Here is a 12,290-nt window from a genome sequence, read left to right on the forward strand (position 1 = left end):
TGATTTCAGATCCACGGTGGCCTTTGGTGATGGCATTTACTGTCCAAAACCAGTCTGCACTGGAATGACGGGAGACACAGTATGAAGTATTTGAACTTCAGTCACCTTTAGAAATAGCTAAGACTGACTCAGGACACGGGGATATAGAGATGTTGGCCTGACAAACCTTTCAGACATCACGTGGAAGAATAAAGGAAGTGATCGATAATGTTCGTCTATATGGAGACGATGTTCATGAACTGGATAGATAGTCATTAACCTTATTGGAGTTTAAAAATGGAGACGTCATATTTAAAAAGCAAAGAGTGCATAGTGTAACTGTAAAATCTTTTGGTCACACTCAGTGGGAACATTGTGTGTAATCCTTGTCCTCATTCTCCACCAAAAACATGTGAAGAAGATAGAAAGGGCACAGACGCTGTTTCCTGGATAGCAAGATATTAGAAAGCCAAGTGACGTTGTTTACTGAGACATAAAAATATCAGAAAAGATACAACCGGTTTTATCGGGATGACAGAAAGAATAAAGGAGTTTATTCACGAGATTCGGAAATGCCGCAGCAAAAACACGCAAATTTGATTTAAACAAATGAGATTTTCACATAACGCGAGGTTTGAATGAGTAAATCGGGGAAAGTCCCTCTTTCGAGTGAATCAAGAACTTTCGTTAGAGCTTCAAAACCATTACTGAATGATTAAGAAAAGTTTGGATGAGAGTTTCTTCCACTCAATAGAGATTTTTTTCAATCGTGAACGACTTTACAGAAATAAAACGTAGAAGCTGACTTCAGAGTGTTTTAAAAGATACACGAACAAACGTACAAGGAGAGAATTTACCATTGAGTGAAAGTCAGTGTGGTTGCGTAACAATTTCGAATTTGTTGACTTCAGACACAAAGACGTTTCATGAACATGTACAACTGAATAAGACTGAGTATAACAAATTCATGGATTGGTAAGGTGTGACGTATTATTCAAGGTGAAACTCTGTAAATGGAGCTGATGTTGTAAAATAACTGCAGACAGAAGTTATATCCTAATGAGTAGGAATTGAATCGTCACTTGGAGAGGAAACACCTACTTTAAAGACTTGACCACATTCACATGATGTTATGGATATTTCGTACATTCTTAACTCCACCCAAGAAATCCACCAAGAAGACTCTGTCCTTTTGTGTTGTTCACCCCCTGTACTTCTCTGCAGCACGCCATTTAGGATAAAATATGCTCAGACCAAAATTCAATTCGATACAATATTCAAACGGTCCTATGTGATTTCTTTTTTTTAATCATTGCAATAACCTAAGTGAGTTTGCAACAATCTCTGTAACATGAAACCAGTTCAACATCTATTTTCCCGCAATTTAAAGCAGTGCACATGGGAAACGTTATCCATCTGCTGAAAAATCACCCTTGGCTCTTTCTCCACACATGTCTCTTCACGTTTTCGATCCTTGCAGTATGTTTGTTGATCAAGGAGTCATTATCCAGAAAAGGTTGTTTCTCAATCCACAAACACGGAATTTTCCATAAACTTGACTTTGCTCAATATCACCTTCTGCCCGTATCCCTCAACACGACGACAAATTGAAGCTGCTCCATGTGAGACTCAAACTTAAAACTTCGGCACAGCACAGCCCACTGTACTGGAACAGAGATATCGTGCAATGGTTACCTTCAGCACAGGAGCAACACATTAATGCTGACCTCTACATTCCTGGTTTTACTTTAACCTTTGGGAAACCGAGTTTCTCTGATTCCATGGCTAGTAATGGGGATTATATGATCATCTTCACCAGTGGTTCCGTCCCCGATTGAGGAAAGTGGTGAGGTACTCATTGTAAAGATGGGTAGATTGATGGAATGTACAATTTCATGTTTTGCCTTCAATAAACCATGAGCTTTTTATTTTGTTTTGCATCTGTAGAAATCCTAAAATCCTCATCTTGAACAGAATTAATGGTAGATCTCTATTGTGTCTCTGGCATTAAATTTCAAAGTGTAGCCCCCCCCTGAATTCTTCCACCGCAGTCCGCTGTTTGGGAAGTGTTCCTGTTGAGGGAAATGCACTTCCGCGTGTGTCACCTGCTGCTCCCAGCATGCGCTCTGACACTGCACTCATTGTCCTTCTGACACTTGCTCACTGTGTTGCTGTGATCATACAGTGACTAGGTGTCGCACGGCCCAGGAAAACGATACAGATCATGGTTGTAGCATTGTTGAGTTCAATTGTCAGTTTAGCCTTATTTTGGATTTTGAAATTGTCTGTTCTGTACAAAAGTGCGTGTCAAAAACATCTGACCGGAAGTTAGTTGTTCCGAATAATTACATTGAGCACTATGCACTCTCCTCCAGTCTGGAAAACAATTCCTCACAGGCAATTTAATAGACAATACACACAGGTGCCGGAGTTCGCCATTCTGCCCTTCGACCCAGCACCACCATTCATTATGATCATGGCTGAACATCCTCAATCTGTATCCTGTTCCTGCCTTAGTCCCATAATCCATGATTCCACTATCCTTAAGAGCTCTATCCAACGCTGTATTGAAAGAAAACCTCCTGCTGTCTCGGGTTCTTCATTCTGTTGACTTCAAATCTTCACAGAATTCAACAGACCTTGTTACATATTCATTTCCTCATTTTTGTTCAGATCACTGTGTGCAGAGTGTGGCAATGGGAGTGCACTTGCCTCAGAACCCAGAGATCAGACCATAGTCTTGGAACTGTACTGTGTTATTTATCATTTCACCAACACCAGGGAGAAATATCTGCTGCTCTGCATAATTTACGCAATTCAATTATTCATAAGTTCATCAACATCCCCGCATTGCTGACGAGGTGGCCGAGAGGTTAAGGCGCTGGACTGCTAATCCATTGTGGTCTGCACGCGTGGGTTGGAATCCCACTCTCGTCGCTGTCATCGACTGTTCTCCAATGGCCGCAGCTGTTGTATTGAAATCGGGACTCTAATGGTCAGTTTATATGTGTCAATGCTATTACGCAATCTCAAAGCATGGTTTGACCCTGTTGACTAAACTGCATTCAAATGTCGGTTGCCTTGGGATAATGAAAAAGAGCGTGATTGTCTTTTTCATGTCAAGTTGCTGTGAATGTTTTTCCGTATGAAAGACATCCAGGAAAATCAAATAACGAGAGCTGCGAAGTGCATGTTTATGCAAAGGGATTCTTAATGAAAGTTTTGTCAGATGAAATCGGGAGGAGGTTGAGTAGAAGTAATTCATCCTGGTGAGAAGAGCACAGCGAGACAACACAAAATAATGGAGATACTTCAAAAGGGGCAGGGCGTGGGTGTCGGGGCACTGAGAACTGGCTGTAAATGCACAGTGGAGAATTGCCGCTGTGGGTGCCGTGCATGGGCACGGAGAGACTTACACATTGGTCTCGCCCTCGCCCCTTGTTCTCCCCATTGATGAATGCTGGACATAAGGCATAGATAAGCACAAGACGGCACGGTGGCACAGTGGTTAGCACTGCTGCCTCACAGCGCCAGAGACCTGGGTCCAATTCCCGCCTCAGGCGTCTGACTGTGTGGAGTTTGCACATTCTCCCCGTGTCTGCGTGGGTTTCCTCCGGGTGCTCCGGTTTCCTCCCACAGTCCAAAAATGTGCAGGTCAGGTGAATTGGCCCTGCTAAATTGCCCGTAGTGTTAAGTAAAGGGTAGATGTAGGGGTATGGGTGGGTTGCGCTTCCGCGAGGCGGTGTGGACTTGTTGGGCCGAAGGGCCTGTTTCCACACTGTAAGTAATCTAAAAGGTATGGGAAGCAAGCTCCCTCTCGTTATGCACACACTGGATGCATCACATTGAACTATGAACAACTGGAGAAATCAGCATGTTACCTATAGGGAGTGAAACTAAACTGTGGATAAATAACCGCAGATTCATGCAACATAAACATGAAAAATGATTTAAAATGTAGGGTGTAGGTTTGCTCGCTGAGCTGTAGCTTTGATATCCAGACGTTTGTTTACTTGGCAAGGTAACATCATCATCAGTGGCGACCTCCAAGTGAAGCGAAGCTGTTGTCTCCTGCTTTCTTTTCATATCTTTTTCCTCGAAGGGGTTCCTGGGGTTTGTGGTGATGTCATTTCCTGTACGATTTCTGAGGGGCTGATAGATGGCATCTCGATCTAAGTGTTTGTTTATGGCATTGTGGTTGGAGTGCCAGGCCTCTATGAATTCTCTGGCGTGTCTTTGCTTAGCCTGTCCCAGGATAGATGTGTTGTCCCAGTCGAAATAGTGATATTTTTAATCCGTATGTAGGACTACGAAGGAGAGAAGGTCGTGTCTTTTTGTGGCTAGCTGGTGTTCGTGTATCCTGGTGGCTAACTTTCTTCCTGTTTGTTCTACGTAGTGTTGGTGGCAGTCCTTGCATGGAACTTTGGAGATGACGTTGGTTTTGTCCACGGGTTGAACTGTGTCTTTTAAGTTTGTTAGTTATTGTTTTAGAGTGTTGGTGGTTTTGTGTACTACTAGGATTCCGAGGGGTCTTAGTAGTCTGGCTGTCATTTCTGAAACTTCTTTGATGTATGGTACGGTGGTTAGGGTTTCTGACTGTGTTTGGTCTGCATGTCATGGTTTGTTCTTGAGGAATCTGCGGACTGTATTTTATGAGTATCTATTCTTCTCGAATACGTTGAATAGGTGGTTCTCCTCTGTTTTCCGAAGTTCGTCTGTGCTGCAGTGTGTGGTGGCTGGTTGGAATAGTGTTCTGACGCAGCTTCGTTTGTGTGTGTTGGGATGGTTGCTGGTGAAGTTAAGTATTTGGTCAGTGTTTGTCGGTTTTCTGTATACGCAAGTTTGTAGTTCTCCATTGTCCTTTCTTTCTACTGTGACGACCAAGAATGCGAGTTTCTTGTCGGTTTCTTCCTCCTTGGTGAACATTATGCCTGTGAGGGTGTTGTTGATGATGTTAAATGTCTTTAGTATCTTGTTTCGTTTTGTGATGACCAAGATGTCATCTACGTAGCGGACCCAGATTTTTGGTTTGATTGTTGGTAGGTCTGTTTGTTCTAGTCTTTGCATTACCGCTTCTGGTATGAATCCCGATACCGGAGATCCCATGGGTGTGCCATTGGTTTGTTTGTAGACAATGTTGTTGAAAGTGAAGTCGGTGGTGATGTACAGGTCCACTAGCTTCATGATGTTTTCGTTGGTAATGCGATTGATGGTGGTTGGTGTGTGTGATGGTCTGTTCTAAAAGTGTGGGAAGTGTTTCTTTTGCCAGGTCGATGTTGATGAAGGTGAACAGTGCTGTTATGTCGAATGAGATCATTGCTTCTTCTTCCTCTATTTTGGTTTTTTTGATGATTTTTAGGAATTCCTGGGTACTTATATTGTACATGTGCTGATCTTCCGAACATTTCCTCTGCTAGTATACTTATTGCTGCATGCAAGCATCCTGTTCTGTGGTTACTGTGATCGTGGTTGTCGGTATTTTGCATTGTGACCACAGCAACCTTGATTTGAAATCAAATCACGGCACTAAGTGTTCTCTCCGTTGTCCTTTTTGTGACACATGCTCAGACATTAATTGTTTTACCTTAAAATTCCGCTCTCTCACATCTCTGCGTTTCATATATCAGGATTGAAACACACCCGTTGTCGGAGATTTCTCTCCTTCCCATGATCATTAAACCACCTTTCCGTGCCTCACCCCATTTCTCTGAGGCAATGCACAATCTATCACTCTCTATCACATTCATACTGTTTTGTCTGTGCTGCTGCTGCTGTGGTGACTGTTGTTGGGTGAACGTGCCCCAATCCCACCATCGGGACCTTCAAATAAGTAGATCCATTTGGATCCCGCGGTTGTGAAATCAATCCCCATGTAGCATCTTTTACAGAGAGAGGCCAGAGAAAATTGGAGAGTCAGGCTCATGGAAAATACCCAGGGCAGTTTGGGTGAAAAGTCATTTTATTGGAAAATATCAGCTTTTGTGGCTTTCTGTGTTGGTCTTGTGGTAATTTCATCGGACTGATAATCTAGAGACCGAGGTAATAGTCTGGGTACTCGGGCTATGTCATGATTGTCAAATTTGTATTCAAAAAATATCTGCAAAGAAGAATCTAATGACTATTATATATCTATTGACAATTGTTGGAAATAAAGTCTGTTCCACTGATGTCATTTCGGAATGGAATTTACTATCCTTACTTGGTTTGGGCTGCATGTGACTTCAGACTCATATCAATATGGTTGAGTCTCAACTGCCCTCAGGGCAATTCGGAATGGGTAATAAATTCTGCTTAGCTAGAATCGCACTCATATTAATCCAGATATTTTAAAACAAATGCTCATTAGGCTCTCGCAAGAGTGTTGTGTGCAGTTTTACAAGTCACATTACAGCAGGGATGTGATCACACTGAGAAAATTGCAGGAGATATTTACTGGGATACTGTTTGGGCTGAAGAGTTTCAGTTGTGACGAAAGACAGGACAGTGTGGAGTGTTTGTCGCAGTGTAAAGGAGATGTAGACAAGACATGATTGAGTTAGAGTATGGACAGGGTTGACTGAACGAGTTTCCCATTGATGGAGGGATCGATCAGTCGGGGCCAGAGACTGAAGGAGAAAGATTAAGGTTTGAAAAGATGTGCGAAAAAGCTTTATCAGCCAGTGGGGGGTTGGAATTTGGAATACTCTGTCTGCATTTTTCAGAGCCGCAGACACCCTTATAACCTGAATAAATATTCAGATCTAAACTTTTGGTGCCATGACATATAAGGCTGTGGGGTAAGCATTCTGAAATGAGATTCAGTTCAGGCAGTTGTTTTTGGCAAGTGTGGCCACATTTGGTTGAACGGCCTCCTTTCACACTCTTGTCCTCGGTCGTATAATGGTTAGTGTCCCCGCCTGTCACAGGGCTCAATTTTCTGCTGGAGACAGTGTAAACGTTTTAAAACTGTCGCTCCGTTCCCAAGTGCGGGTATTGATACCTGTCCTTCCATTCTCGATGGGGCATATCACACGAAGTAAGTGCTGCCTGAATCAGTGTGGGAAAGGGCTGCAACTCTCAGGGAGGCAGAGTGTCAGTGAACGTCCAAACATGTGACTTCTGCAAACCTTAGCTTATGACTGTGTTGGAATGAAAAGCATTTGACAGACTTGTACCGGATTGAAGTATTTACGAGAAGCAGGAAGCTGAGGAAGAAACAACATAAACGCATTCAAATATGAGTGCAGAAAATTTCCGCAGCACAAATGAAATTGTAAAGGACAGAGTAGCGTTTCGATACATTGAATTTGGGTTCCTTTGTTTTGATCAGTTTTACCAGGGTATAAAACCTTTAAAAAATGATACAGCATTTGCTCAATATGATGGAAAATTGTCTCAGTAATTCGCACTGCTCTTCAGTGGAAGGGTTAGGTTGATTGGCAAAGTTAAGTTGCCCTCTCGTGTCCAGGGAGTGAAATTAAGTAAGTTAGGTGAATTAGCCATGGGTAACGCGTGGATGAGGTCAGAAGTCACAGGACGTCAGGTTATACTCCAACAGGTTTAGTTGAAATCAGAAGGGGGAGGGATTCCCCTTCTTCAGATGAAATATAAGGAAATAGGGAGGGGAGCTAGGTTTGGTTGAGATGCTCTTCAGAGAGTCAATACCGGCTCGATTGACTGAAATGCTCTTTCTGCGATTCTATGAATTGATAATGACGGTGTTTACTAGGGTGTAAAGCTATTAGGTAAGATGCTGATGGGGGTGTACTGAGAATGAGATTTTATTCACTTGTCTTCTTGGAAAATTGAGAAAAGTTTTCCCTGAACCAAGGAAGACTTCATTGGGTTTTTTCTGGTTATGAAATGTTTGGGCAGAGTAAATAGGTGGAAACTTCCCACTTTTAACTAAGTAAACATCGAGATGTCAGGCATTCATTACCTTTGATAAAACCTTTGAAGGACAAAGAAATGATGAGAACAGAATCACTGTCACTCCGAGAATCTGTTTTTCAAAATATTTGGAAAGGCACATTTGATGACAAACAAGGAATAAATTTCACAAGGAGAGAGACAGTGTGTAGCTAGGTAAAGATGCAGAGGTGGGGTGTAGTCGGTAGAAGTTGCGGGGAAACAATGTCGAAGTTGATTGACTTTAAATGTAAAGAAATTTCTTTAATGTGTGCAGCTGAATAAGATTCGGTTCCAAAACTCTGCATTTTGAAAGATTTGGCATAATGTTCCACCTAAAGCATTGTAAATGGAAATGAGTGGATTTTTATTTATTGTGAAGGGGAGATATTACATACTGAATAGGAAGTGGCCAGTTGCTTGGAGATCGACTTCCTGCTTTCATCACATGCGTTAAGGATGTGAGAACAAACACATTAAGTTTGGTCCATTTAATACTCAGTGAAATCTGCCAAAGCAACGAGCAACAAAACTGGTGGGTTTTCTTTTGCATTTTAACCCTCTGTTTTTCTTAGCAGTATTTTCCTTAAGCTAAAATAAATTTGCTGAGCAAATTTAAATACAGCAGTATTCTTTCCAATGAGATATATCTTCTGATTATTGCAATGAACATTCTGAGGTTTCAGCAAAATTAAAATGTAACGAACAAATCAGCATTCCTTGCGATGTAATCTAATTCAGGTTCAGCCATATGAGAAAGGACATTGAGCAACAATATTGCTTTTATTTCACTCACCATGGCTGCTTCTTCACGTGAAAGAGAAAGTGACTGAAGAAATTATGTGCCAAATGTAGGTGTAAATATGACGGGAGATTCTTGGCCTGTTTCATTCTGACTCAGTTCTGACACAGAATGTATTAATGACAGCTATTAATTCTGACAAGCTTGGCTATTTATTGGAATATGCTGTTATTATAATTCTAGTGAAAGCAGTAACACAATGGTGTGCATTCGATTCCGCTCTGGAAATTTCTCATCCATGACTTTCACCACATGTAACCTGATGAGGTCACATGTCACCCCACTACAAAATGTGCAGAGGAGACCGAGAGATTATGGCGGTGGGTTATTAAACCGATGTGCTCCACATTCACGGGTTCGAGTCACACTCTGGTTGCGAACTTTACGCACCGCTCTAGCAGTTTGCCTTTGCACCTCACACTCTGGTATACACTGGATAGAGAATCTTGTTCTTGCCCTTCACTGCACGGGAGTTTCACAGAAATCGACACCACATTAAAGTCGAAATGAAGAGTGAGAGCAGTCATTCTATTCAATTGTAGATGAAATTGGTGTATTGAGAAGGAACGCATTTTTCTTTCCTTCCTACATTCCATCTTGTCTTTCTATGAATTTACATCGAAACAAAGAAAAAAAATAACAAGAGATCCGACGCACAGGTTAATCCAGTGGGGTTGTTCATGAGTATTTTAACCTAACACTTCACACAAAGATCTGCTCAGTATTTCAAACAGTCACTCGGAATTGGAACCGCAGAAAATTTCTCCACTGAAACAAACATTTCATTCTTTCACCAATTTCTGCTGTGTGTGAATCATACAACGATCCATCGCCCAGCGTGATCACTGACTTGAGAACTGTATAAGATCTAGCAACTTCCTTCAGCAATCATAAAGATCCCCCCTCCTTTGTTTGAAGGAAAATAATCCCAGCCTAACCAATCATTTCACGAAGTTCTACTGTATTCAGAGTTAGCAACATGTTAGTAAGTCTGTGCTGTCCCTTACATATTATTAAGTCAGGTGTGGAAATTTCGGCGAGGAAGCGGGTTGAAATTTCAGGCGCAGACGGGAATTAAAACTTGAAATCAGAAAGCGATTAGAATCGAATTGACCCACAGAAGGACTAAATACAGCGAAGATAACTGACAAATGAGAATCTAATCATATTCGATTGACATTCAATGGCTTCAATGTAACTGAATTCCTCCGTGTAATCGTCCTGGGAGCTGGTATTTAGGAAAAATGGAACCTGACCACCCCTATAAAGAAGTTGACGACAAAAACCTGTCCGTGGGTCGACGTTGTTTGATTATTAACTCAACTCTTGTCTCGTGTAGCCGACATCGTCTGCAACGCACAAATTAAATGTTTAACAGAACTCTCTCTGTTTGCCGAGGTTGGTGCAGCTTTAGTACCACTGAAGGAACTGGACACCCTCCACGACAATGCAGTCACTTAACTGTATATTGTTCAACCTCTGAATATTTATTCCCTTAACTGCTAAGGCACAATTGCAGCAGAGTGCACCACATAGAAGATTCACTGGAGTAAGTCATCCAGGCTTTTTTGACAGAACCTTCAAAGCTCAAAAACTATCCTGACCATAAGGACAAGGTTGAAGATGCACTGAACCTTCACCATTTGTAAATTACCGTCCAAGGCAGATACCAGCATGACTTGGAGAGGGATCAGTGGTAAATTCATTGAGTGGTGAAGTAGTTTGATGGGCAAAGATTTATACTTCAGCCCTCTATCTTTCATCTTTCAATTTTTAAAAATGTTGATTATTGCATGGACCAGACTTGTGCTCGTTCCTTTAGTTGTTTCCTAAACTGGCGGTTGCTAAAGATTGAATATCATCCACAGTCTTTGGTCAACAATAGAAAATATCCAAAAACCTCTCGAACAACTGATCTCCCTGTCCGTCTTCAGGGATCTGTGAATGCCCATTCCAAGATCTCTTTGTTCCAGTTCACTACTCAGAATCCTCACTGTTATTGTTCCAACTCCCCAAATTCACCACCACTCATTGGTCTCGATTCAGTTCCATTCACGATTTTGCTTTTCCGCCTGAAGAATACATCCCTGCGGTCCCTGACATTATTCATTAGAGTCAACTCCGGTTTCCTCCCACAGTCCAAAGATGTGCAGGTCAGGTGAATTGGCCATGATAAAATTGCCCGTAGTGTTAGGTAAGGGGTAGATGTAGGGGTATGGGTGGGTTGCGCTTCGGCGGGGCGGTGTGGACTTGTTGGGCCGAAGGGCCTGTTTCCACACTGTAAGTAATCTAATCTAATCTAATCTAATCTAATCTAATCAAATCTAATCTAATCTATGACTATGTATCATCAGTAAACTTCGCAATCATGACTCCTAATAAGAAAGTTTGAATTATTGATCTACATCAGGAAACAGTGGTACTTCACTGGGAAAAAAAAAACATCCAAACATGGTTCCTTGCTGCATGGGATGAACAACTGCCATGTTCCAATCTCCAAGGGTTACTAGCCCAGTATCTCACCACTACATTTGCAGATGACACAAAGATTGGTGGAGTAGCCAGAAAACATAGGGGACTGTCAAAGAATGAAGGGGAATATAGATAGACAGAAGACTTGAGCAGAAAAGTGGCAAATGGTGTTCCATTCAAGCAAATTTGAGGTGATGATTTGGGGAAGTCTAATTCCAGAGCCAAGTACACAGTAAACGGAAGAGCCTCGGGTAAACTTGATGAGAAGAGAGATCTGGAAGTTCAGGTCCATTGTACCCTGAAGGTGACTTCACAGGTGGATAGAGTGGTCATGAAGGCATATGGTATGCTTGCCTTCACCGGATAGGGCATTGAGTATAAGTGCAGGCAAGTTCTGCTAAAATTGTACAAGAGTTTGTTTCCGCCGCGTTTAGAATACTCTGTACAATTCAGGTCGACAAATTACAAAAAATATGTGGACGTTTAGGAGAGAATGCGGAGAAGGTTTACGCAGAAGTTGCCTGGTATGGAAGATGCAAGCTCTGAAGAGAGGTTGAGTACATTAATTCTGCTTTCTTTAGAAAAGACGAGATTGAGGGGACCTGATTGAGGTCTACAATATCATGAAGGGTACAGACAGGATGGATAGAGATTCGCTTTTTCCCAAGATGTGGGATTCAATAATGAGAGGTAATGCGTTCAATGAGAGAGGTGAAACTTTTAAGGGAGATAGACATGGAAAGTATTTTACACAGAGGGTGGTAGGTGCTGGAATGCGTTGCCAGCAGAGGTAGTAGAGGCAGGCATGGTAGATTCATTTCAGGTGCGCCTGGACAGATGCCTGAGTAAGTGAGAAGCAGAGGGATACAGATGCTTAGAAATTGGGCGACATGTTTAGATAGATGATTTGGACCGGCTCAGGCTCAGCTGTCCAAAGGACCTGCGCCTGGGCTGCACATTCTCTGTATTCTTTGTTCTTCTTTGTTCACTACACTACCAACTGTGGGTTACAGGTGAAGTAGTGTTATTTCTGCAATCATAATTACTTATGCAAGGTAAATGAACTCACACCAGTGGACAATTGTTTCAACCAAGAGCTGGGTCAACAAGAATGAAACCTATATGAAGGAAATATATAATTGTTTTCATA

The 12,290-nt window shown here is 42.0% G+C and overlaps 1 non-coding gene across 1 annotated transcript; it reads left to right on the forward strand.

The window, feature by feature from the left end:
- The first annotated feature begins 2,834 nt into the window (after positions 1-2,834).
- Positions 2,835-2,916, forward strand: trnas-gcu (transfer RNA serine (anticodon GCU)). The gene has a single exon. It is a non-coding gene; the product is annotated as a tRNA-Ser (tRNA).
- The last annotated feature ends 9,374 nt before the right edge of the window (positions 2,917-12,290 follow it).

The sequence above is a fragment of the Chiloscyllium punctatum genome, chromosome 18 (genome assembly GCF_047496795.1).
Source record: "Chiloscyllium punctatum isolate Juve2018m chromosome 18, sChiPun1.3, whole genome shotgun sequence".
Classification (NCBI taxonomy): domain Eukaryota; kingdom Metazoa; phylum Chordata; class Chondrichthyes; order Orectolobiformes; family Hemiscylliidae; genus Chiloscyllium; species Chiloscyllium punctatum.